This window comes from Saccopteryx leptura, chromosome 1, assembly GCF_036850995.1.
Source record: "Saccopteryx leptura isolate mSacLep1 chromosome 1, mSacLep1_pri_phased_curated, whole genome shotgun sequence".
Lineage (NCBI taxonomy): Eukaryota > Metazoa > Chordata > Mammalia > Chiroptera > Emballonuridae > Saccopteryx > Saccopteryx leptura.
The window spans coordinates 275,836,589-275,859,303 of NC_089503.1; the positions used below are offsets into that span (position 1 = coordinate 275,836,589).

Consider the following 22,715-nt stretch of genomic DNA (forward strand, 5'->3'; position numbering starts at 1 on the left):
GAGGATGGTAGAATAGTAGGAATTTTAGAAGGTGGTGTTCCTGGTTGTCTTACATCGAAAACTTCAAAATAAATAAAAGGGCACATCAAATGAACAAGAAATGTAACTATGGAAAAGTACTAATGAATCCAAGTTTGAACTGTGCGGATACAAAGTCAGCATGGGTGTAGGAATATTTTTAAGGCAGAAGCCCTGGCAAAACAACTTCCCAGGGAATGGACTGCGCAGGTATGTACGTACGGTGTGCGGCAGACAGTTTGTGGAGACTCAAGAAAGAGCCTTGTCAACAGGGAGGTGCTTTACCTATGACCAGATATAATGATACTGAATATTTGAAGTGAGGGATTATTGTAGAAAGTGGAAACCTAGTAGCTTTGATTTTAGTAACTGGCATTCAGATGATATCTAGACGTCCTGGGGATGCCGATTAATTCGCCTGTCAGAATTCCTTGAATGAGGTTGTGTTGGGATCCTGTGGTGGCCTCGCCCTGAAGTGTGTGATTCCAGGGCTTTTGATGTTTAAATCTTATATACCTCAGGTTAATGTGATTGACTAGGCATTTTCTCAGTCTGAAGATCTTGTAGCTGACTAGAATGAGGCCTAAACAAGATTCTTAGACATTAAAAAGAAGCCTATCATTTTATGGGTTATATCTAGGAAAGGAGAGAAGAGCATTTATTCTGCCTTCAAATTTAGAGACTCAATTAAAAACTCTGTGCAGCTAGGAAATTTGGCCAGTAGCCATAGTCTGCTCGACTCCCTATAAAACTTTGGTTGTTCTCATCAGCTATTTTATTTTCCATGATACCAGTTGCAGAATAATTCTGTTGCTCTTCATCATAAACCTATGATACTCACTTTGAAGAAGCTTTAATTATGTAGTTATTTATTCAATGAATATGAGTTATTCCAATTTGAGAAAATACATTTTGCATTGTGCTTACTATGTCTCAAGAGAGATGAACTCAGTCATGTCTGTTTGTTTTAATGAGATAAGCCAGACACACAGGATAATATTTTACCAAAACCCAGAATAAAAATGCATGAGGAAGAAGAAAAAGTTATTATTGTATGAGATGTTATTGTGTTATTGTGACATTGTATTTTATGATGACTCTCTCTTGTACAACTTTTAATCCAAAAATGACCTATGTTTAGCTGAAAGATGAGATGTTTATGTGTCTTCTTTATGTTAATATAAATGGATCTTTAATTTAGATTCTTTAATTTAGTTATGTTTATACTTATTACAAATGCTGCTTATTTTAATGTAGTGATAAAGGAGGATAAATAAGAGTCAATCAGATATTATAGAAGTTAAATTTTACAAAGTGGAATAATAATTGTTTTCAAGAACTGGTGCTAGAAATGTAATGCGTAAGTTGATTTTAGGGTAAATTTTTAGATTTCTCTGAATCTTAATTATAGACCAGAAGTATACATTTTTTGAGCAGGAAATTTCAGAAACAAAACTTATTTACTATCTGAAGTATATGAAGAAATAGAAACAAGTATATTCAATATTCTGATTTATTATTTCAACATGGCTAGTTAATGGTTTTTATCACAAATGCCTTTTAAGAAGATAGTTGTTACTCTGAACTTTTGCCCCCTCTGCGTGTCTTTGCCGAAAAAACCTCTGAAGAGGATAGTCTTAAATCTGTCTGATAGTAAAACTTCCTGATCCATTTTCTTTCCCCTACTCCTCTGTTGGCTGTTAAACGTGCGCCAGCTGACTGCCAGCCCCCCACACTGTGCTGACCCTTTTGTTTAACTGACAGTTCCCTTCGCGTCCCCATTTAAACGAGCTATCAGAACCCTATGGGTCAACCAGATAGTTTGCCTCATTGAGAGCTCACCTGAAATACCTTTGAGGTAGGACCTATGATTTCCTGACAAATGGTCCCTTCAGTGGGGGGGCTGCAGAGCTCACCTCTATCTTCCAAGGGTTAACAGTAACCTGTAATAATAATTTGGTGACACAAAATGCTTCTTTTTATGCATTACCTATTTCCAGAGGCCTAATTTAGGTTTGTATCAAAATGGATATCACAAACAGCGCAGCTTCCTGCTGAGCGGCAAAGTGCTGCCGAGAGACATTCTGGGATTCTTTAGGTGGCATCTGGGAGGGGTGACGATGGGGGGGGGGGGGGGAATTGTCAGCCGCTTATCCTGCGGCTGGGGCTCACTGTGTGGTAGAGTGATTTTCAAAGGGAGAATAGCTTTGTGGAACGGTGGGGTCGGTCTTATCAGGAACCAACCTTTGTTCTATTGTACTTGATACAAGGCAAATTTTAGGACAAGGAAAACAGCAGAAGTGGTTTCAAGAGCTTCCTTATTTTTCTGTATGATTTTCATACTTCATGCTCCAGCAACAGTGACAGCACCTGCCCAGGTGTAAACACACACATAATGATATGGTGCCCAGAAAGTTTGAAACTAAGAATCTGTTGAAAGTCTTGATTCCTCTCTCTGCCGAGTCTCTGGCCAGGCCAGAGTCAGTCAGGTTGGGAAGGCCAGCCAAGTTAATCGCCAGTGTGTCCCATCTTTAACCTTTCACCCACTTTTTAAATTGCCACTACCTACCCCAAACATGCCAGTCTCCTCTATTGTCCTAGTTTTGTTTTCTTTTTCACAAAAGAAAGCACATGCAAATTTATCATAAATTTTCTTACTTAACTATACCCAGAAATATTTGTACTTTAAATAGAAACTTATGAAGGGTTGTTTTTCATAAATGTTTATAGAGTTAGAATTTCTGACTGGGCTGGTAGTGAGAGATGGGAAAACATGGCAGTCTGATTGCACAGAAAGGGTCCTCCAGCGAGCACCCAGTAGGCACCACGTAGGCTAAATGATCATTGCCAACTAAGCCTGGAGCTGGTTGCCTCCCATATGGGATGCTAAGTGACCTGTGTTTTAGAATTCAGTGATGTGTAGGTATTTATGCATTTCCATGGTTTAAGCTCCATAGCAGCTTCCCCCTTCAGCCCCTGCCTGACTGTGCCCAGTCGTTATACCTGCTATAGAAGGATGGGAAAAACCTGGACACATTGTCAAGAACTCCCTCCCAGAATGTTAAACTCTGGCTCCCACTTCAACATTTGCTCTTGCATATTTTCTGAGAGTGCAGGGTTTTTCTTGGCCTGCTGCTTCCCCAAGTGGCTCTTTGCTGTCCTCTGGGGATGTGTTCTCAGAATGGCCATTCCCACTGGCCCCTGGCTTTCCCAGACCACTCCAAGGAGAGCTCGAGTGCACAGGCTTCTGTCACACACTGAGTCTGTGCCTCTCAAGCACAGCTTGCTCGCTCCACCTTTCTGAGCAGGTTCCGTGAACATGTTGTATATACCCGTGTAGGTGTTCATCATGGGGTTATACCCTTGGAAACATAATAGATATGGTTTCTCATTTCCAGGACTGTTTTTAATGACTATTAAAAAAGTTTCATATTTAAAAAAATATACTGTAAGTGTAGAATGCTTATGCCATTCTTTTTTATTATTTTTTTCTTTCTTTTTTATTGAATTTATTGGAGTTACTATGTTTAACAAAATTATACAGGTTTCAGGTGCACAATTTTGCAACACATCATCTGAATGCTGTATTGTGTGTTCACTACCCCAAGTTTATTCTTTTTGATCCTTTAAAAAGCTGTGTAGAAACTAAAATTTAAAGGAGTTTCTACCATAAAGACTGCTTTCAGGCACATTACATCTATTTCCTTACTTAATTGACTATAATTCATTTTGTAAACATTACTCTTTGAAAGCAGAAAGACTTCCTACTGCTATGGTCTAAGAGTTTGGTCACTTTCCTTAGGGATTGCTCAGATCTTCCTTGTAATAGCAGTTCCCTTAAGAAAACAAGAGAAAAGAAATAAGATCAAACCTTCAACTGCAGCTTTTGTCCCATTTAAATTGCAAGGGATAATTTTGAAAAACTGTAAGTGGGGTGATGATGTAAGATGGACTTTTAGCTCTTTTCAAAGTTTCTTCCAATTTTTGTGCTTATTTCAAAACCTTTACCTAGAATGAGAGTGGATTTATGTCATTTAATGTCCTTTGTTTTGCATGGTATTGTTTTTTTTTTTTTTAATATAATGATTGGTGGGTAGAAATGTGCCAGGGCCATGCTTTGGGATCGGAGCCTCCTTTGGACCCCATAGGATGTCAATGGGCTCATTAGGATTTAGCCAAGTTTTATGCATTATTCATAATATATATTCACAGCGTGTGCACTAACGACTGTCTCCTGTGTCTGCTTAGTCAGAACCATTTGCATGCTGTATTATAGAAGCATAATACAGAATGCATTTAGCCACATTTTCTGTATTATCCTTAATACGTATTGTCATCATATTCTGTTATGGAGTGTGTGGTGAATGTGTTTAAACAATAGCATGCACTTGTGCATTATGATTCCATAAAAACAAATGTATAATAAAACTCTTGATGGAAGTAATTATTGCATATGTGCAATAATAGTTTCTAAAAAAGGTTCCATATTATTTCTACTTTGCTTTTATAGTTTGATTATCTAGTTATTTGTTTTATGTTGTTTTATGCCTGCTGGACTGATGTCCTGAAAATTTTAATTTTGAAAACAACATACCTTTTTTAATCCCTCTCATATCTTACCTCATTAGCTTTCCTAAATGAGTATTTAAAAATATAACATTTAAAAGAGACCAGATTATTAGGAAAAGCGTATTTCCTAACTAACAATTAAAGATCTGTAGGGTATTTGTTATAAAGAGCCTGTGTTCCATGAAGCAACAAGAACTGTGCTCTATATATGAAAAATTAACATCAAGTTATAAACATCAAATTAACTTCCAAATCTAAGATAGAGAGGTTCTGAGTTCTAAAGCCAACAATGAGTATCATTCATTTAAGGAATTGGCACTTTATCTTTTTATCTCAGACATCTTGCTTGCAAAATGGAAATGACCACTATTTAATTGCAGAAGGATATCAGACACATTATATGTTTTTTTTAAAAAATACTAATTTGGAAGAGAAAGAAAAAAAATCCCAGAAATGTACCTTTGTGTCACAGCTGTGAAGAAAACAAATACTTTATTTAAAACTTTACATGATAATTTGTTGAAAAGTTATGCTATGATGGAAATCTTAGTAATACAGTGCAGAATTTAGTACAAAAATATTCATTGAAATTATCTTTTTTATTCAAAGGATTGCTGGTGGTTTTTCAATAGTTTGAAGTCATATAATTTCTGGTTAGCTATTAGTGTAGTCATTTTAGAAAATTCACATCTGAAAACTCTACAAATTATTTAGTGTCCTCCAAATCTAGTGCTTTTACATGTGACCACTTTTTATTTTATTGCCAAATCATTTAGGAACAGATTTAGAGTTAGAAGCATATAAAAATTGGAAGCCTTAGTTTGAAGGACCATTTAGTCTTATTATTGATATAATACTTTTAAAAAATTTATTGGGGTGATATTGATTAATAAAATTGTATAGGTTTCAGGTAAACAATTCCATAATACATCATCTGTATATTGTATTGTGTGATCATCGCCCCAAGTCAAGTCTCCTCCATCACCATTTACCTTCCCTTTACCCTCTTCTGCCTCCGCTACGCCCCTTTTCCCTCTGGTAATCACTATACTGTTGTCTGTGTCTATAAAAATTTTTTTTTGTTTAATCCCTTCACCTTTATCACCCAGCCCCCAACCCCCTTCTCCACTAACAGCTGAAAATCTGTTCTCTGTCTCTATGAGTCTGTTTCTATTTTGTCAGTTTATTTTGTTCATTAGGTTCCACATGTAAGTAAAATCATATGGTACTTGTCTTTCTCTGATTGGGTTATTTCACTTAACTTAATACTATCCAGTTCCATCCACACTGCCATAAAGGATAAGATTTCCTTCTTTTTTACAGCCAAATAGTATTCCATTCTGTCAATGTACTATAGCTTTTTTATCTACTCATCTACTTTTGGGTACTTGGGCTGTTTCCAAATCTTGACTATAGTAAACAACACTGCAATGGAAACAGGGGTGCATATATCCTTTCAAATTAGTGTTTTGGGTGTCTTCAGGTATATTTCTAGAGGTGGAAACATGAGGACATGAGGCAGTTCTGTTTTTAATTCTTGGACATTTCTTTTTTTTTTTTTAAACTTAAACTTATTGGGGTGACACCGGTTAACATAATTATATAGGTTTCAGGTGCTCGGTTCTACAACACATCTCTGTACACAATATTCTGTGTTCACCCCTCCAGTTAAGACTTTGTCCATTACTATATACTCCCCCCCATTAGTCTCCTCCACCTTTCCCACTGCATCAAATATTTCTTATAGCAATATATATATTTATGAGGTATTGCCTCAGTCAAGAGAAACAAAATAAAAATAACAAATGGAACTATATAAAACTAAAAAGGATTTGCACATCAAAGGAAACCATCAACAAAATTAAAAGAACGCACTAAATGGCAGAACATACTTGCCAATATATCTGCTAAGGGGTTGGTGTTAATACAAAAATTTATAAAGAAGTTATAAAACTCAACACCAAATTAAGTGAATAAACAAACAATCCAATTTAAAAAGTAGGCTAAGGACTTGAATAGACATGTAGACATGTCTCCAAAGAGGACACTCAGATGGCCAACAGACATATAAAAAGATGTTCAATGTCTCTAATCATCAGAGAAATGCAAATTAAAACCACAATGGGATATCACCTCACACCTGTCGGAATGGCTATCATCAATAAATCAACAAGCAACAAGTGCTGGCGAGGATGTGAAGAAAAGGGAACCCTCCTGCACTGCTGGTGGGAATGCAGACTGGTGCAGCCACTGTAGAAAACAGGACAGAGCTACCTCAAAAGATAATAACACTTTTATCAGTAGCCTGTTTTACTTGTAATCAGTCTTATGAAATTAATCTGTTTTACTAAAGATTATTGGTGACTTTGATTCAGACAAATGGTATCACTGAAAATTTGAAGTGTACCCACTTGATAATGTTGTAAACCATCTCCCTTTTGCCTTCTGTTTTTAGTAAATTCGATATTATGCATCCAGATAAAATGGCACTTTTAATAGTATACATATTCCTTGGGTATCTGGAGGAAATATAAATTTGATGCAAAATCTGACTGATATTTTTTTCTGTCTACCTCAGTATCTTATTCTCTATTTACCCATTGACTTTCACATAGTTTGGGGGGTCATGTCTATGTGTTGAGAAGGCAATAAATTAAAGAGCTTCTGGTTCTAGATATAGTTCCAAATGTGATAGATTGAATTCTAAAGTAGCCAGCCTCCCCAAAATAGGACAGTTATATAAGGATATGGTCCTCACCAAAACCTAGCTATTTTGGTTGTCTGGAGTAATATAAGTTTGTCAGGAAGAACAAAAGAGATAAATTCAGTATAGAGAGAGAGATAGAAGGGTCCAGTCCCATAAATGGATGCTTTTCTGAAGCAGGGAATGGAAGTATTCCATTGACTTCTGTTTTAACAAGTGTATTCCCTCTACTTTAATTTGATAGTTCCTCCCAGTAGGCTTACTGAACAAAGTTGATCACTTTGTCCAACTTTTATTGCCAATTTAAATAGTTCTTCTGCACAAAAATGTCCTCATGTTAATTTTGGTTATATTTTCCCCAATTTTTTTTTAAAGCCTTGATCAATGTATATGTCTGGGTAAAATGAAACATCTAAAAAATGTTTTGTTTATGTTTTTACTTGCTAAGATACATTTATAAGTCAGATGACTAAAACTAATTTAATTTTTTTTAAAAAAAGAAACATTTTTTTTACATGAAGGGGTTTTTAATGTCATCCAGTGTAGTCACTTCCAAGATCTTCCCGACGTTCCAGGACCGCCTCCTCTGGAGCAGCTGTAGGGCTTGAGGCAGACTCTTGATAACTGCAGTGGGCAAATTTTCTAACTTTGAAGAAAACCCTTCTATTTCAAAATAGTCAAAAGAGATACTTGAGCCATGCCCAGTGAATAAAACAGGCAGGGAGCCAGAAAGGGCCTGGGAGTGGAGGGCAGCACAAACTGTGGCACAGAAGTTACAAGTCTGTTTTCTTGGGTCAATCACAAATTGGAGGATTACAAAACAGAAGCTCCAAAGTGTTTTAAGCAATAGTAGGAACAGGGAGATGAGTTTACAATTTCTTAAGTCTGGTTCTTTGAAGGTCCACTTATTTGTTTGTCTGTAAGGGTTTCAAATATTGTTTAAAATAGATCTCAAATACATTACCTTACTTTATAATTATACCTAATATAATCACAATAGTTTATGTTTTTGTGTTCACGTGTTATAACTGACATGCAAAAATGTGTCCATTTTTAGATCGATGTGTCTGCTCTTTTAAAATTATGAGAAATAGACAGTCTTTCAAAACTATTAATTCTGAGTTAAGTTGTTCAAATGGAAAAATAATTTTGTCATCCTTTTAGTTTTTCAGATTAATATTTTAAATTATTAAATGTAGTTTTTTTTTCTGCTTAATACTGGTCCGAGGTTGCTCCAATTTTTATAATAATACAGTTTACTTCACAAAGTTTCTTCATTTGAGTTTATTTGTTGGTTTGACAAGACCAGTCTGTCCACTTGTACACTGGTGCAGTTACTTGCAGAGAGATTATTTCCATAGATAAACAATAAGAAACATACACAATTATATACACACATGGACTTTCATGACTAATGTCAATGGTAATAAATTTAAAAAGACCACAGTTTTGGAGATTTATTTAAAAATAAAGTGGATATTTACCAGACCATATGATTTTCATTTTGTTCTAACTCTCAGATATCACCATGTCCAAATCCATAATTTGGTAGCCCCAAAGTTCCTTGGAATGCTCTACTACCAGGAATAATATTACTAGGGTTAGTATAAACAAGAGAAGGTTCAAATAATTGTTAGATTGTGACAAAATAGTTGAGTATTATTTAATCTTATTGCAGCTAATTTGAGAACTCAAATTAATTAAGAAATTACCATTTTTTGAGGAGAAATTTGAAATGGAACACTTTTCCTAGTGACAACTAAAGGGGGAATTCAAATTAATACTAAAAATAAGACTCGGATTAGTTTGGATGAAGTACCATTTTTTTCTTCAAATTTGAATTAAGTTGGATTCGGCCTTATAAATAATTCTTGTTACATGTATACACACTAAAGCAATGGGTCATCATAGATAAACTTTTAGAAGTATCACAGAATCTTAGCAGTTTTGTTAAATTTTTTTTAATTATTTTTATTTATTTATTCATTTTGGAGGAGAGAGAGAGACAGACAGACAGACAGACAGAAGGGGGGGACGAGCAGGAAGCATCAACTCCCATATGTGCCTTGACCAGGCAAGCCCAGGGTTTTGAACCGGCGACCTCAGCATTTCCAGGTCAACGCTTTATCCACTGCGCCAACACAGGTCAGGCAGTTTTGTTAAATTTTAACAGTTTTTTTATCTTAATATTTCTGTCTAAATTTCAAAGACATATTTCTTATCTGATTTTTAAAACCTTACTCTGTACTCGGTACAATTACCTGCTGCGTCACTAGCTGTCGTCCAGAGAGGAGGGTACACCTAGTTTGCTAAGTTAGGAAATTTATCCTCCCTGTTTCTCTCTCTCTTCCTAAGTCCTTTCTTTCTCCCTACTTTCTGTTTTTCTTGTACTTTAAATCCCTAAGTTAACTCTTATTGCATATTGGATATATATTGGCTCTAATAAATATTGACTTTCTAGGAAAGTTCTCAGTATTGTCTTTATAAGACTTTACCTAGTTCTTAGCAGCTTAACTATATGTACCCACTAGTCCCATACACACCCCACCCAGCTTTGTGTTGTGCCATTGGAAATAGCATGGCAGGGTGTGGCTCGACAGCCTTGAGCTGGGCTTCTGTATTCAGGCTACTACTGAATTTTTCTGGTTTTCCCTCTCCTCACCATAAAATTAGGTTTAACTCATAGGATTTTTGTGAGAATTAAATTTGTTAGTGATATGAACACATTTTGTAAACTGGAACAATCAAATAGATGTTAGTTTTTAATTCCTTGATTTGGTGAAATGCAGAGCAGAAATTGTTACAGCTAGAGTTGCAGTTTTTTCATTGAAGGGTTTATGATTTTTTTGTATGTCATGTATATTTTTTTTCTTTCTTTCTTTCTTTTTTTTGTATTTTTCCGAAGCCAGAAACGGGGAGGCAGTCAGACAGACTCCCGCATGTGCCCGACCAGGATCCACCCAGCACACCCACCAGAGGGCGATGCTCTGCCCATCCGGGACGTTGCTCTGTTATGACCAGAGCCATTCTAGCGCCTGAGGCAGAGGCCATGGAGCCATCCTCAGCGCCTGGGCCATCTTTGCTCCAATGGAGCCTTGGCTGTGGGAGGGGAAGAGAGAGACAGAGAGGAAGGAAAGGGGGAGGGGTGGAGAAGCAGATGGGAGCTTCTTCTGTGTGCCCTGGCCGGGAATCAAACCCGGGACTCCTGCACACCCAGGCTGACGCTCTACCACTGAGCCAACTGGCCAGGGCATGTCATGTATATTTTGATGGATTCCAAACATTATCACTTTCACTCATTCTGCAATTATAATCTCTGAAAACAAAATGTCTGTTTTGGGGTTATGTTCATTTAAGTCATTCTACAGTTTGGAGTAATATTTTTGATGGTACCACTGAGTGCTGACAGCAGCTACCGTGAACTTTATACTTGAACTTTCCTAAGATTCTACTTCTTATTTTCTTTTTCTTTTTTTTTTGAATAATGGAAATATAAATTTATTTCAGACCTTGGGGATGATGTATACATTTTCTCTTTTTTAATAGGTATGTGGTATATATACACTGAGTATTTATATCTCATTATTTTGATAACATGCTACAAAGATCCCACTAGCCATTTTTAATATTTATTTTAGCAAATTTACCACCGCAGACACATTTATTTTTGACTGACTTCTCTGAAGAACAATGAATTAGATGATAGGGGAAACCCAATGTGGTAATATGATATCTAATCTCAGTTCATGGGAAAGAGACATCTGTAATCTTCTCTCAGAGCTTTGTTTTCCTCTCCATATTAACTGCTTATTTCTATTTTCTCTGTGGTAACTGGCCTCTACATGCAGGCTTGTACTGCTGACTTATAATTCCAAATGAGGTGATAGAGACAAACAACCCTGCTGCTGGTTGTGACACCTTCATTCTGGTCTCAGGCAAGTCACTTCATCTTTTTTCCCCTTCCTTCTTTTTTATTTTTTTATTTTTCTGAGCTTGTGAAAGAAATAGTTGTAGCATAGTTCATAAGACTCTTCAGAGGAGTGAATAAAATAATATATATAAAAGTTCAAATATTCTAAAATCGAAAAGTGTCATACTTACACTAGCTATCAAAATACGGAGTATTTGCCTATTAAAAGAGACAGATTATAATGCCCAGGCTTTCAGACGTATTTTGTAAAATTTTGTTCAAGTGTTTATATTGGCTGGTGGAAATAGGATTTTAGAATTGTGACACAGTTCTGTAGCCTATAATCCTTCCTCCATACCCACTGAAGGAAGTTGAAGTCCAGTGGTGCTGGATGAGACTTTTAAGGTCATATGGGTATGTTGGAGAATTGATCATAGAACCCAGGTCTCCTGGCTTCCACGGTGGCCTGCACTTGGCACTCTGGACAAGACCAGGTCTACCATTTAGCCTCCTTTGGCCTTAAGAAGTCTTTCAAGTGAGAGTGATGTAATGCCAATAGCATTTACCCTTCTCTCAGAAATGAAAGACTCTAGAGAGGAATTTTCCTTTTGCTTTCTTTTTCCCCTTGTGGTTATTGCCAAAGTTTGGGATCATGTTGAAACTTGTTGCAACCACCAGGAAACTCTTTCAACTTTTAATAGTTATCACCCTGCTACTAATTAACAAGTAGCAAGCATGATTATATAAGATATAAGTTGGAAAGACTTGTCAAGACTCTAATATTTAGATGAGGACAAGACCTCCAAGCCATGAATAAAAAATATATCCCTGTTGATACTTTCCGTAAAAGGGGATGTTCAGTTTAAAACTGGCAGAGCCGACAATGCTACTTTCTGTAAGTGAGACCCTGAGAAATGGCAATGAAGAGAGCATGTTAGTTACGGCTTCGGATAACACACAGTGGCCCTAGGATCTCTGGGCTTTCTTCTCAGGAAGATGCTGCACAATAAAGCCACAAGGAGGTGACCCCCTCCCCTGTGTTGTACTGACAGAAAAATTACAAAAATCATTAAACTTGCACATACGGAAGTGTGTGATGAAGATAGCCTTTTGTAAATGAATATTTTGCTAGTTTAAATCAAATACATCAAGTTCCTCAAAAAAAAGTAGCTTTGCAAGATCGTGTAAATTTCACTCACCTTTTGTAACGTAGTTGATTGACGTTTACACTTATTTACAACTTGTGGTTTCTCACTCTCTCCAGGGTAAAAAAATTGTTTGTTTTTTTCCCATAAGAAATCAGTAGTTGGGCCTAAAGCAGTGATTTTCAATCGGTGTGCTGCAAGAATTTTTAAAACATGCAATGCCTGACTATTTAGTCAGGGGCATTGACCTCTTTTCCCTTGGATTGTCAAATGAAACAGTGACAACACAACAGCTATGTGGTGTGAGTGCCTCAAAATTAAATTATTTTTTTGGTCTGATTGGCAAAAAAATATATACTATAGCTTTCAGTGTGCCACAGAATTTCAGTAATTAGATTGTGTATGCTAGAAGATGAAGGAAGTTGGAACTCGCCGAGATAGGTGACTGAACACGACGCTGGGTCCCGTGACCAGAGCTTTTCACAGAACATCCAAAAATTTCAATTCTTTTCTTTGGGTTATATTTGGCAATGTGTAAAGAGACAAAAGTAATGAACAATAGAGAAAATGAAAAGAAATGTAGAAGCTGAGTCTCCATCGCCAGTCATGATTTTTTGGGTAGGCTTTCAAACTGAGTGGCTGCTCCTGGCATCGCAAAAGGTAAGTTTCACTGGGTCCCAAACCAGGCTCTTACTGGTTCTTGGGTTCTTGCAGGTGGTCTCAGCAAGGGCGTCGGTGCAGCGCACTATAACTAATGGTTCACATGATAATGGTAACAGAAATACCTCTAGATTTACTTTCTTATTGCTCTCTCTTCAGATCCTTTATGTGTGGGGCTGTGCCCATTTAGAATCACAGTGTGGAGAGAGGCCTCCTATGCAGGTGTCCTCTGTAGACAACATTTCTCTGGGGAAGTCATACCACCCCAGATGTAACCCATGGGGAGGTGAACTGAGGACCTAATGTGTGCCATGTACTCTTTTTTGGCGTTGGGGATAAAACACAGAACAAAATAGTCCTTGCTCTCCAGGAGCTTAAAAAGCTAGTATGCATGACAGAGAATAAATGATAAAGAAAGAAACAGGATACTTTTGAATGAAAAAGAATAAATAGCATAATATAATAGGGAGTAGTTCTCAGGATCTGTGTTGTTTGGGGTGATCAGGGAAGAGGATGGCATTACAGGTGAGCTCTGAATGACAAGAAGGAAGAATTTGTGTGATCATCTAGGAGAACTGATGTCTCAGGAGAAGCAGTAACATGCTGGGGAGAGCCTAGCTTGTCCTGGCGGGGAGAGCCTAGCTTGTCCTGGCGGGGAGAGCCTAGCTTGTCCTGGCGGGGAGAGCCTAGCTTGTCCTCGTGGGGAGAGCCTAGCTTGTCCTGGTGGGGAGAGCCTAGCTTGTCCTGGTGGGGGGAGCCTAGCTTGTCCTGGCGGGGGGAGCCTAGCTTGTCCTGGCGGGGGGAGCCTAGCTTGTCCTCGTGGGGAGAGCCTAGCTTGTCCTGGCGGGGGAAGCCTAGCTTGTCCTGGCGGGGGGAGCCTAGCTTGTCCTGGCGGGGGGAGCCTAGCTTGTCCTCGTGGGGAGAGCCTAGCTTGTCCTGGCGGGGAGAGCCTAGCTTGTCCTCGTGGGGAGAGCCTAGCTTGTCCTGGCGGGGGGAGCCTAGCTTGTCCTGGCGGGGAGAGCCTAGCTTGTCCTGGCGGGGAGAGCCTAGCTTGTCCTGGCGGGGAGAGCCTAGTTTTCTCCTCCCTTCTCACACCTGTTACACTTGTCATGTCTCCTTTCCCTTTCACACTCTCAGTGCGTGGTCTGGATCCTATTCTAAAAATTAAAGGAACAGGAAGAGGACCTCTGGAAATTTGTTTCCATAGCTGTACACCCGCCTGCAGGTACTCTGCCTCTCTGAGTTCCAGTGTATCAGCTGTTGGTGATCCTAGCTAAAGCTGACTCTTCCACTCATGCACAGGATGCAACAGTGTATTCCTTCAGGCCTGCTCGTACATTGCCCCTCCCTGGGCCTCTCTCTCTTCTTCACTGTCAGATTTACCATTGTTCCTCTCTTTCCCATCAACTCACCAACTTGTTATTTCTTCCATTTTAAGAGGAAGAACACTCTTTTGATGTCACTCCTCTCCTGCTACTCTACATTTGACTCCAACAACTTAAAGATGTCCTTTAAAATTTGTATAAATTTTCTTAAAATTTTCTCTCAGAACCACTCAGAGAGACATTTGCCTCTATTACACCACGGACACTACTCTTTATTCAATCAGCAGTGGCCTCCATGTTGCTATGTCCATGATTCAATGTCAGTTCTCACCACTTGCTACGTCAGCATAGCAGACTGTTGTTTACTTCTGTTGTCACATAACACTTTTTTTAATTGGATTTTTAGTTTTTATTTTTCTTCCTACCTACTAGCTGCTGCTTATCTGTTCTTTACTTGGTCCCTCTTTATTATTGTAATCTCTAAACATTGGCATGTCCGAGGGCTTAGTTCTTGTACCTCACGTCTTTTCTATCAAAGCACAAAAGTCTTCATGCAGTCTAATGGCTCTAATGCCACACAAACATTGACGGCTTCTAAATATGAACATGGGGCCCAGAGCTTCCTCCTGGAATTTAAACGCATGTGTCACTGAGAGCGTCAGCACAGAATGTTGAGGTCGCAGGGTGAAGACCCAAGGTCGCCAGATCTGAGTGTGGGTTCCTCAATATGGGGTCACTGGCTTGAGTGGGAGAATCATTCATACTATCCCAAAGCCCAAAACCTTGTGCCCAAAAGGTCACTGGCATAAAAAGCCCAAGGTTGCTGGCTTGAGGAAGGGGACACTGGCTCATGCCAGTCAAGGCACTTACGAGAAGCAATGTACAACTAAAGTGAAAGCAACTACAAGTTGATGCTTCTCACCCTCTACCTTCCTATCTCTCTCTCTCTCTCTCTCTCTCTCAAAACAAAACAAAACAAAACAAAAAGACCCTTATATACCCACTGCCTACTTGACATCTCTCCCTGGATGGCTAATCAGCAATTTAATATAATGGCTACAAAAATGAGCTCCTGGTCTCCTACCCTGTAACCCCTGTTTCCCCTACAGTCTTTCTCACCTTAGTAATGGACACTCCATTCTTTGCATTGCTCAGGCCAAACCCTTGCTCATTCTTACACCACTCTTTCTTTAAAATTCTAGTCTCCTGGGAATCCTGTCTTCTCTTCTTTCAAAATATACCCAAATTTTGACTGCTTCTTACCACCTCCATAACTACCACAGTGGTTGAAGGCCATCGTCCTCTCTCATTTGGATTATATTAGTAGCTTCCTAACTGGTGTCCCTGCCACCACCATGGCCCATCTCTAACCAATGTTTAACACACAGCCAGAATGACTGTGGTAAAATGTACACAGATCATGTTCCTCTTCCAGTCAAAGCCCTTAATGGTTTCATTACGCTCATGGATCAGTAGCCTTGTGATGATTACAATAACAATAATGATCTGTTATTCCCCGATGTCTCTGACCTCATAGCCAAAGCCTTCCCTTTTGCTTGTGCCCCATCCACACTTGATGTTTCTGAAACCCTCTTCGTATCCTCTCACCCCAGAGCTTTGGTACAAGTTGCGCCTCCTCCAGGTATCTGCATGTCTTGCTGTATCTCCTTTGTGTCTTTATTCAAATGAATTTATCTACTGAGTTCTTTCCTGGCCACCCTATCTAAAACTTCATTATCCTTTACACTTCTCTCCAAGAACACAATTCATTCCCTCTTCCTCATCACTGCTTCTTGCTTTATTTTCCTCCTAAACTCTTTTTGCCATTTTGAATTGGCTTAATTTTCTTGCCTCCCTCAATTACAATGTAAGATCTCTGAGATGAGAAATATATCATATATTGATATTTGTATGTTCTATTCATTGCTATATACCCAGACCCTAGAAGACTTCTCAGTAAATATTTTTAAATGAATGAATGAATGAATGATTGGCAATAAAACCATTCCCTGAACCAGAGAAATATTAAAGTAGAGGTTGTACAATGATTTAATAAGTACTATTTTATTTCCAGGGTTCTAGGGTACAGTGCCTTATTCAGTTTTCCAGCTCAGCCTTGTTTCCTTGGCACAAAACCACTTTAACTTTAAAAGAATCATTTTTTTTTTTTTTTAGAAAAGAAGAAATATTTTTAGATGCTCTCCTGGAAATATATTGATGATGCAAATCCTCTATCTTCATACCTTATTTAAGGAAGTTAAACATACGTAAAATAACTATAGAAGTTTACTAGATAAGCCTCAGAAACTTTGTTTCCTAAATATTAATACAAATATCATGTTAAGGAAGTAAAACAATTTAAAGTATTTTTTTTAACTTACAGGTATAAAATAAAAGCATATGGTTGAACAAAGATTACCAATAAAATTAAAGATGATTAGCATTCATTAAAACTTTAATTAACACCTTAGAAAATTCCATAAATTGATGCTGTATGTAAATGACTATGTGTGATATCTCTGAGCATTTTTTTACCTGTTTTACAGAGAAAAAAAAAATGAATCACAAAACTGCTTATGATAACACTTTTTCCTATCTCTGGATTTGTTTCTGGTGTTATTTACTAGTGTCAATCATGCCAATTTGAGCTGCCAATATTCTAAATATATTTGGCTGAGATATGAGTGATTCTCTATATTCTTGGGAGGAAAGAAAAACTGCCTTTTAGTTTCTTATCACTTCTTTTTTCCAACATTTTCTGATTAAGTAACTATGGGAGAATTTGAGATTTAACATGGAGTTTTTTCCAAGCGGATTTAAAATCAGGTTTGTTTAAAAGCTGATTAATAACATTTGTGTGCAATAGTCATAAATAAAATGAAAGTTGTGAGAAACTGATTTTTGTGATATATTCAAAACTCTAAATTGCACTTTGTTCTATATGTGGAGACTACATTTTTTAGTCACTGAGTTGAATTCAGAGTAGTTTTCTACTTCAAAATAATAGTAGTTGGTATAAATAAATTTCAAACCTTTTGTAGAGGTAGAGTTACCATAGGATTTTTTAAATTACTATTAATTATTGAGTCCTGTTGAAAGATAGCTGTTTAGTGCTTGTCTGAAAGAGTTGTGAAAGAGCTTACCCACCTGTTGCTGATTTCTATATCTGAATTTGGGGATGGTAAAAGACATAGAAATATGCTTTTTTTTTAAATTATTTTTATTTATTTATTCATTTTAGAGAAAAGAGAGAGAGAGAGAGAGAGAGAGAGAAGGCGGAGGAGCAGGAAGCATCAACTCCCATATGTGCTTTGACCAGGCAAGACCAGGGTTTCGACCCAGCAACCTCAGAGTTTCAGGTTGATGCTTTATCCACTGCACCGCCACAGGTCAGGCTAAATATGCTTTTTTTGATTGAAATGTGCTTTAGTTGTTATTAGAGAATATGTGCCTGACCTGTGGTGGCGCAGTGGACAAAGCATTGACCTGGAACGCTGAGGTCACCAGTTCAAAGCCCTGGGCTTGCCTGGTCAAGGTTCATATCGGAGGTGATGTTTCCTGTTCTTCTCCACTTCTCTGTTTCTCTCTCCCCCCCCCCCCCCCGCCCCTCTAAAATGAATAAATAAATTTTAAAAATGAGAGAACATGTTTGGTCAGGGTTAAACCTCTGTTGGTGGTCCAGGGTAGTCATTAAGGGCATGAATTATTCTCCCAAACTCCTGCCTTGAGACCCTCAAGGACTACAGCAAAGGCTCTATGACTCTTTTTTTTTTTTTTTTTTTTACTTTTTCCTACTATCTGCTTACAGTTAATTGCATTTAACTTCCTCTGCTTCTCTCTTTTGCTGCATTCTTACCCTCCCATTTCACCTGTCTTATCTCCTCTTTGCCTTTATCCACTGAGTTTCCAGTGCTTCTGGGCTTAGTGCCTGTTAGTTTGGCCATTAGAGCCACACCTGGCAAGTTGATGGCCCTCCTCTTATTGGGTGCATGGTCATGTTGTGTTATAAATGAATTTAGGTATTCTTGGAGATTTCCATTCTTTTTTTTTTAAATTTTATTTATTCATTTTAGAGAGGAAAGAGAAAGGGAGAGAGAGACAGAGGAGAGAGAGACAGAGAGAGAGAAGGTGGGGAGGAGCTGGAAGCATCAACTCCCATATGTGCCTTGACCAGGCAAGCCCAGGGTTTCGAACTGGCGACCTCAGCATTTCTAGGTCGACGCTTTATCCACTGTGTCACCACAGGTCAGGCCGAGATTTCCATTCTTAAAAGCTATTCAAAATTTATTAGTTTGCTGCTCAAGGTATTTCTTCTGTGGTCAAATGGCAGCAAGACAAGGAGGGAATAGAACCCGACATTGCAACTGTTTCAGGTGGCTGTGGTTTGCAGAGCACTTGCTATGAAAAGGAGGCATCATTGTAACTTCAATTGCTAAGTGTGATTTTAAAGGATCAGTTATAGAGTATTCCTACTTTTGAAAACGAATGTGTATTTTAGGTACAGAATTTAAATTTCAGAACAATTTTTATTCTCGTTTATTGTTTATTAAGTATTAAGATTTTAAATCATTTTACAGATTGTTTTAAGGAGTTAAAGCATTGAAACTAACATATAGAAGCTTTAAAGATTCAAAGGAACAAATGAATATTATTATTTTTATATTTTCTAGTGTTAGAAGAGCCTAAATGTTTTGAAGTTAAAGCATAAAGAAAGGAGGAAGAAACAAAAAATTACACTGAAAATATCAATTAAGCATGACTGTTGCCTGATTTCTAATTCCATGTCTAGAGATTATAAAGAAGAAATATAACTCATGAAGGATGAGATGCTCTACAATTGTAACCCCACCTATATAATTGAGAATGGTCCTACTGTGAAGGAAAAGGAGTTTACATAAAAGAGTATCTATATCAGGAGCTCTTTGATAAGTTCAGAATTTAAAGGAATAAGTATCAAAGATAGAAAAAGGGGTACAATGTTAGGGCTTATTCAGAAAGGCAGGAACTTTAGGAGAGTAAAGGATCATGGTCATTTATTCACTTATTCAACAAACATTTACTGGGAACCTTGCGTATGCCAGATTCTCTTGTTTGTTCTGTGGGTACTAAAACGATAGAAGGTTTTTGCTCTCAATATTCCACTCTGGTAACACTGGAATGTGATATTAATAATTGACATAGGAAAGAAAGAACGCCTCCACCCGTTTGCTTCTAAAATGGAAAACGGAGTTTGAGTGTGTGGAAATGCAGTGCCTAGTCTGGGATAAAGAATGTAACAAGAATGTAAAAGCTTCCAAACAATCCCAGAAAAAATAATATTTAAGCTTAGAAAAGAAGTTGCTCATATATTTATGGGAAAAAATGTTGGGTAAAAAGTAATATGAGATATTTAGGTAAATTTTTGGCATTCAGAACAACTGAACTCATAGGTAATTGATTCATGGATCAGTGTTAATGGAATATGGACTCTAACCTTGACCTTGTCTTTGGGTGTTTGTCAACAACCTCAGGAAAAGTAAGTTTACTAGGTCTTCAGGTGACAAATATCTTGGAGGTGTAGCTTATATATTCAATCAAATAATCGTTATTCAATATTTAGATAAAAGTAAAAACAAGTTATAAGGATAAAATGGTAGAGACTTTCCTGAGGGTAGTTCCTTGGGAAAAAAAGAATGTGAAGTTTAAATGGATACTATGCCAGTGGTTTGATGGTACTATTAAAAAAGAAACAATTGGCTAATTACTGCAAGGCCCTATATCACAACTGTCTTCAAATATTTGAAGATCTTGCTTGCAGCAGAGATAGTATATTTGCTTTGTGCTCCTCTCAGATAACTGCCAAAAAAGGAAATGAAGTTCATTTTAGTGCTATAAAATGGAAAACCTCCAAAAAACAAAGTTGTCCAGCAATGGAGAGGATTACATTGTAAAGCAGTGGAAGTCTTATTATAGAGAACGGGGTGTGTCATTTACATTAGGATAAGAATTGTCTATGGAAATCTTAAAGGTTTCAGATCTTTGAAATTGTATAGTTCTATCGTTTTACAAACTTGTCATGACAATTTGAGAAGATAAGAGGAATTTGCTCCAGGGGAAATAATATGCACATGAGTGGAGCATTTTTTAAAATATATCACATCAAACTTAGTGGCAGTCCTGAAGACTGTAATTAAAGTCAGAATGAGGAGTGGATATAGCATTTCTCCCTTAAACATTCTTGTGCTGTTCCCAGATAAATACAAAAGTATGTAAAGAAACACAGTGGGCTGAATTTGACCCCTAGTTTGTCAGAGAGGTAAAACACAGACATCTATTGGAAATCCCTTTAATTTTTTTCTAGTGTTCTCTTTTTCTTTGATTAAAGAAATATTTGCCAGGTTAAAAACAAGAGGTTTCATTTCAGAAACAAACAATCTTTGCCTTTGTATTGAGTTAAATATGGAGGGTTTTTTTTTTTGTATTTTTTTTTCTGAAGTTGGAAACGGGGAGGCAGTCAGACAGACTCCTGCATGCACCCGACCAGGATCCACCGGTCACGCCCACCAGGGGGTGATGTTCTGCCCATCTGAGGCGTAGCTCTGCTGCAATCAGAGCCATTCTAGCGCCTGAGGCAGAGGCCACAGAGCCATCCTCAGCGCCCGGGCCAACTTTGCTCCAATGGAGCCTTGGCTGCAGGAGGGGAAGAGAGAGATAGAGAGGAAGGAGAGAGGGAGGGGTGGAGAAACAGATGGGTGCTTCTCCTGTGTGCCCTGGCTGGGAATCGGACCCGGGACTCCTGTACGCCAGGCCGACGCTCTACCACTGAGCCAACTGGCCAGGGCCTATGGAGGTTTCTTTAAGAAGAAACCATGTTGTGTTTCTAAGTACCTAAAATCTACTTCTAATATTGCTCAAATTAACCTCATTAGGCTTACATGATATATATATATATATATATATTTTTTTTTTCTATCAAGTTAACACTAAAACTCTGGTTGGATTATAGGCTTTGGTTGAAAAAATTCTACTTGAAGGTATGCTGGAGTCCAGGTGTTGTGGAAGACCTGAAAGATTAACTAATAATGAAATTCCTATATTACAGATGCAGAAATTGGTGTTAGAGCTACTAAAAGACATTACCCAAGCAATTCTGTTTAGTTAGAAACAAAGTTGAGATTAGGTTCCCGCTCTTATGACTTCCACTGAGTCTGTTTGTCTTTCTATTGTACCACACCATATCTTCTTTTTAACTCTGCTGAAGGTATGTATTGTGTCAAAACAGAAGGAAAAAAAAAAGGAGCCTATACCCACTTTGTGTCCATTTAGTATCAGGGGTCTCAAACTCAACTCAGCATGTGGGCCGCAGAGCAAGATCACAGCCATTCCGCGGGCCGCACTAGGTCTACAAAAGGCAACTGTTACGCAACACTTTTCTCACTGCAGTTGAAAACAAAAAAAAATCAGTACAAAATTGTTTGGCGGGCCGCATGCAGCCCGCGGGCCATGAGTTTGAGACCCCTGATAGTTGAAGGTGTTATATTTAGTAAAGTCTTAAGTATTTTTCAGTTTTATTAAACTGTGATCTCTGGAAATTAATGAGTCAGTTGTTAACATTCTGGTGAAAGTAGATGGGATGGAGATAGCACCCTGTGGTTAATTTCTGAAAAGATGTAGAGCTTGTGATAATCTTAGCAACTTCCCTAAAGTATGTTGATGACCATTCCAGTAACAGATAGATCAAGTACTCGTGTTCTAGGACAGCTATTAAGCTGGGTAGATCTAAGAGATTTGAACAGAATATCACTTTACCTAGATTGATTCAGGCTTCTGAACTTTTGGCAGAAAGGAAGGTCAGCACATGTAAATTCTTTGCTGCAGTTTTTAAGAAGTTACAAGTTCTTTTCTTATGATTCTTTTGTTTATTCTCCCTTATGATTGGAGTATAGGTGTAAGTAGTGGTATTTACTGTTTTCCACAATAATTGACTTATATTGGACTTAATCACAATCATGGATTGCTAATTAAAATATATCGTAGAGATTATTTCAATGTGGGATTTTTGTGGGGGTTTTTTTGTATTTTTCTGAAGTTGGAAACTGGGAGGCAGTCAGACAGGCTCCCGCATGTGCCCGACCAGGATCCACCCAGCACGCCCACCAGGGGGTGATGCTCTGACCATCTGGGGCATCGCTCTGTCGCAACCAGAGCCACTCTAGTGCCTGAGGCAGAGGCCACAGAGCCATCCTCAGCGCCCGGGCCAACTTTGCTCCAATGGAGCCTTGGCTGCGGGAGGGGAAGAGAGAGAAAGAGAGGAAGGAGAGGGGAGGGGTGGAGAAGTAAATGGGCGCTTCTCCTGTGTGCCCTGGCCGGGAATTGAACCCGGGACTCCTGCATGCCAGGCTGAC

General features: G+C 38.2%; 1 protein-coding gene across 4 annotated transcripts in view; it reads left to right on the plus strand.

The window, feature by feature from the left end:
• Nucleotides 1–22,715, plus strand: part of SOX5 (SRY-box transcription factor 5) — a 1,089,507-nt gene that overhangs the window by 25,304 nt on the left and 1,041,488 nt on the right. Inside the window, exon 1 of one of the 4 annotated variants that reach the window (XM_066354428.1) lies at nt 1–228. This exon is cut by the window's left edge and continues 148 nt beyond it. The exons of the other annotated variants lie outside the window; for them this stretch is intronic. The gene's annotated coding sequence lies outside the window, so the exon portion shown is untranslated. The remainder of the gene's footprint in view (nt 229–22,715) is intronic. 4 annotated transcript variants of the gene reach the window in all.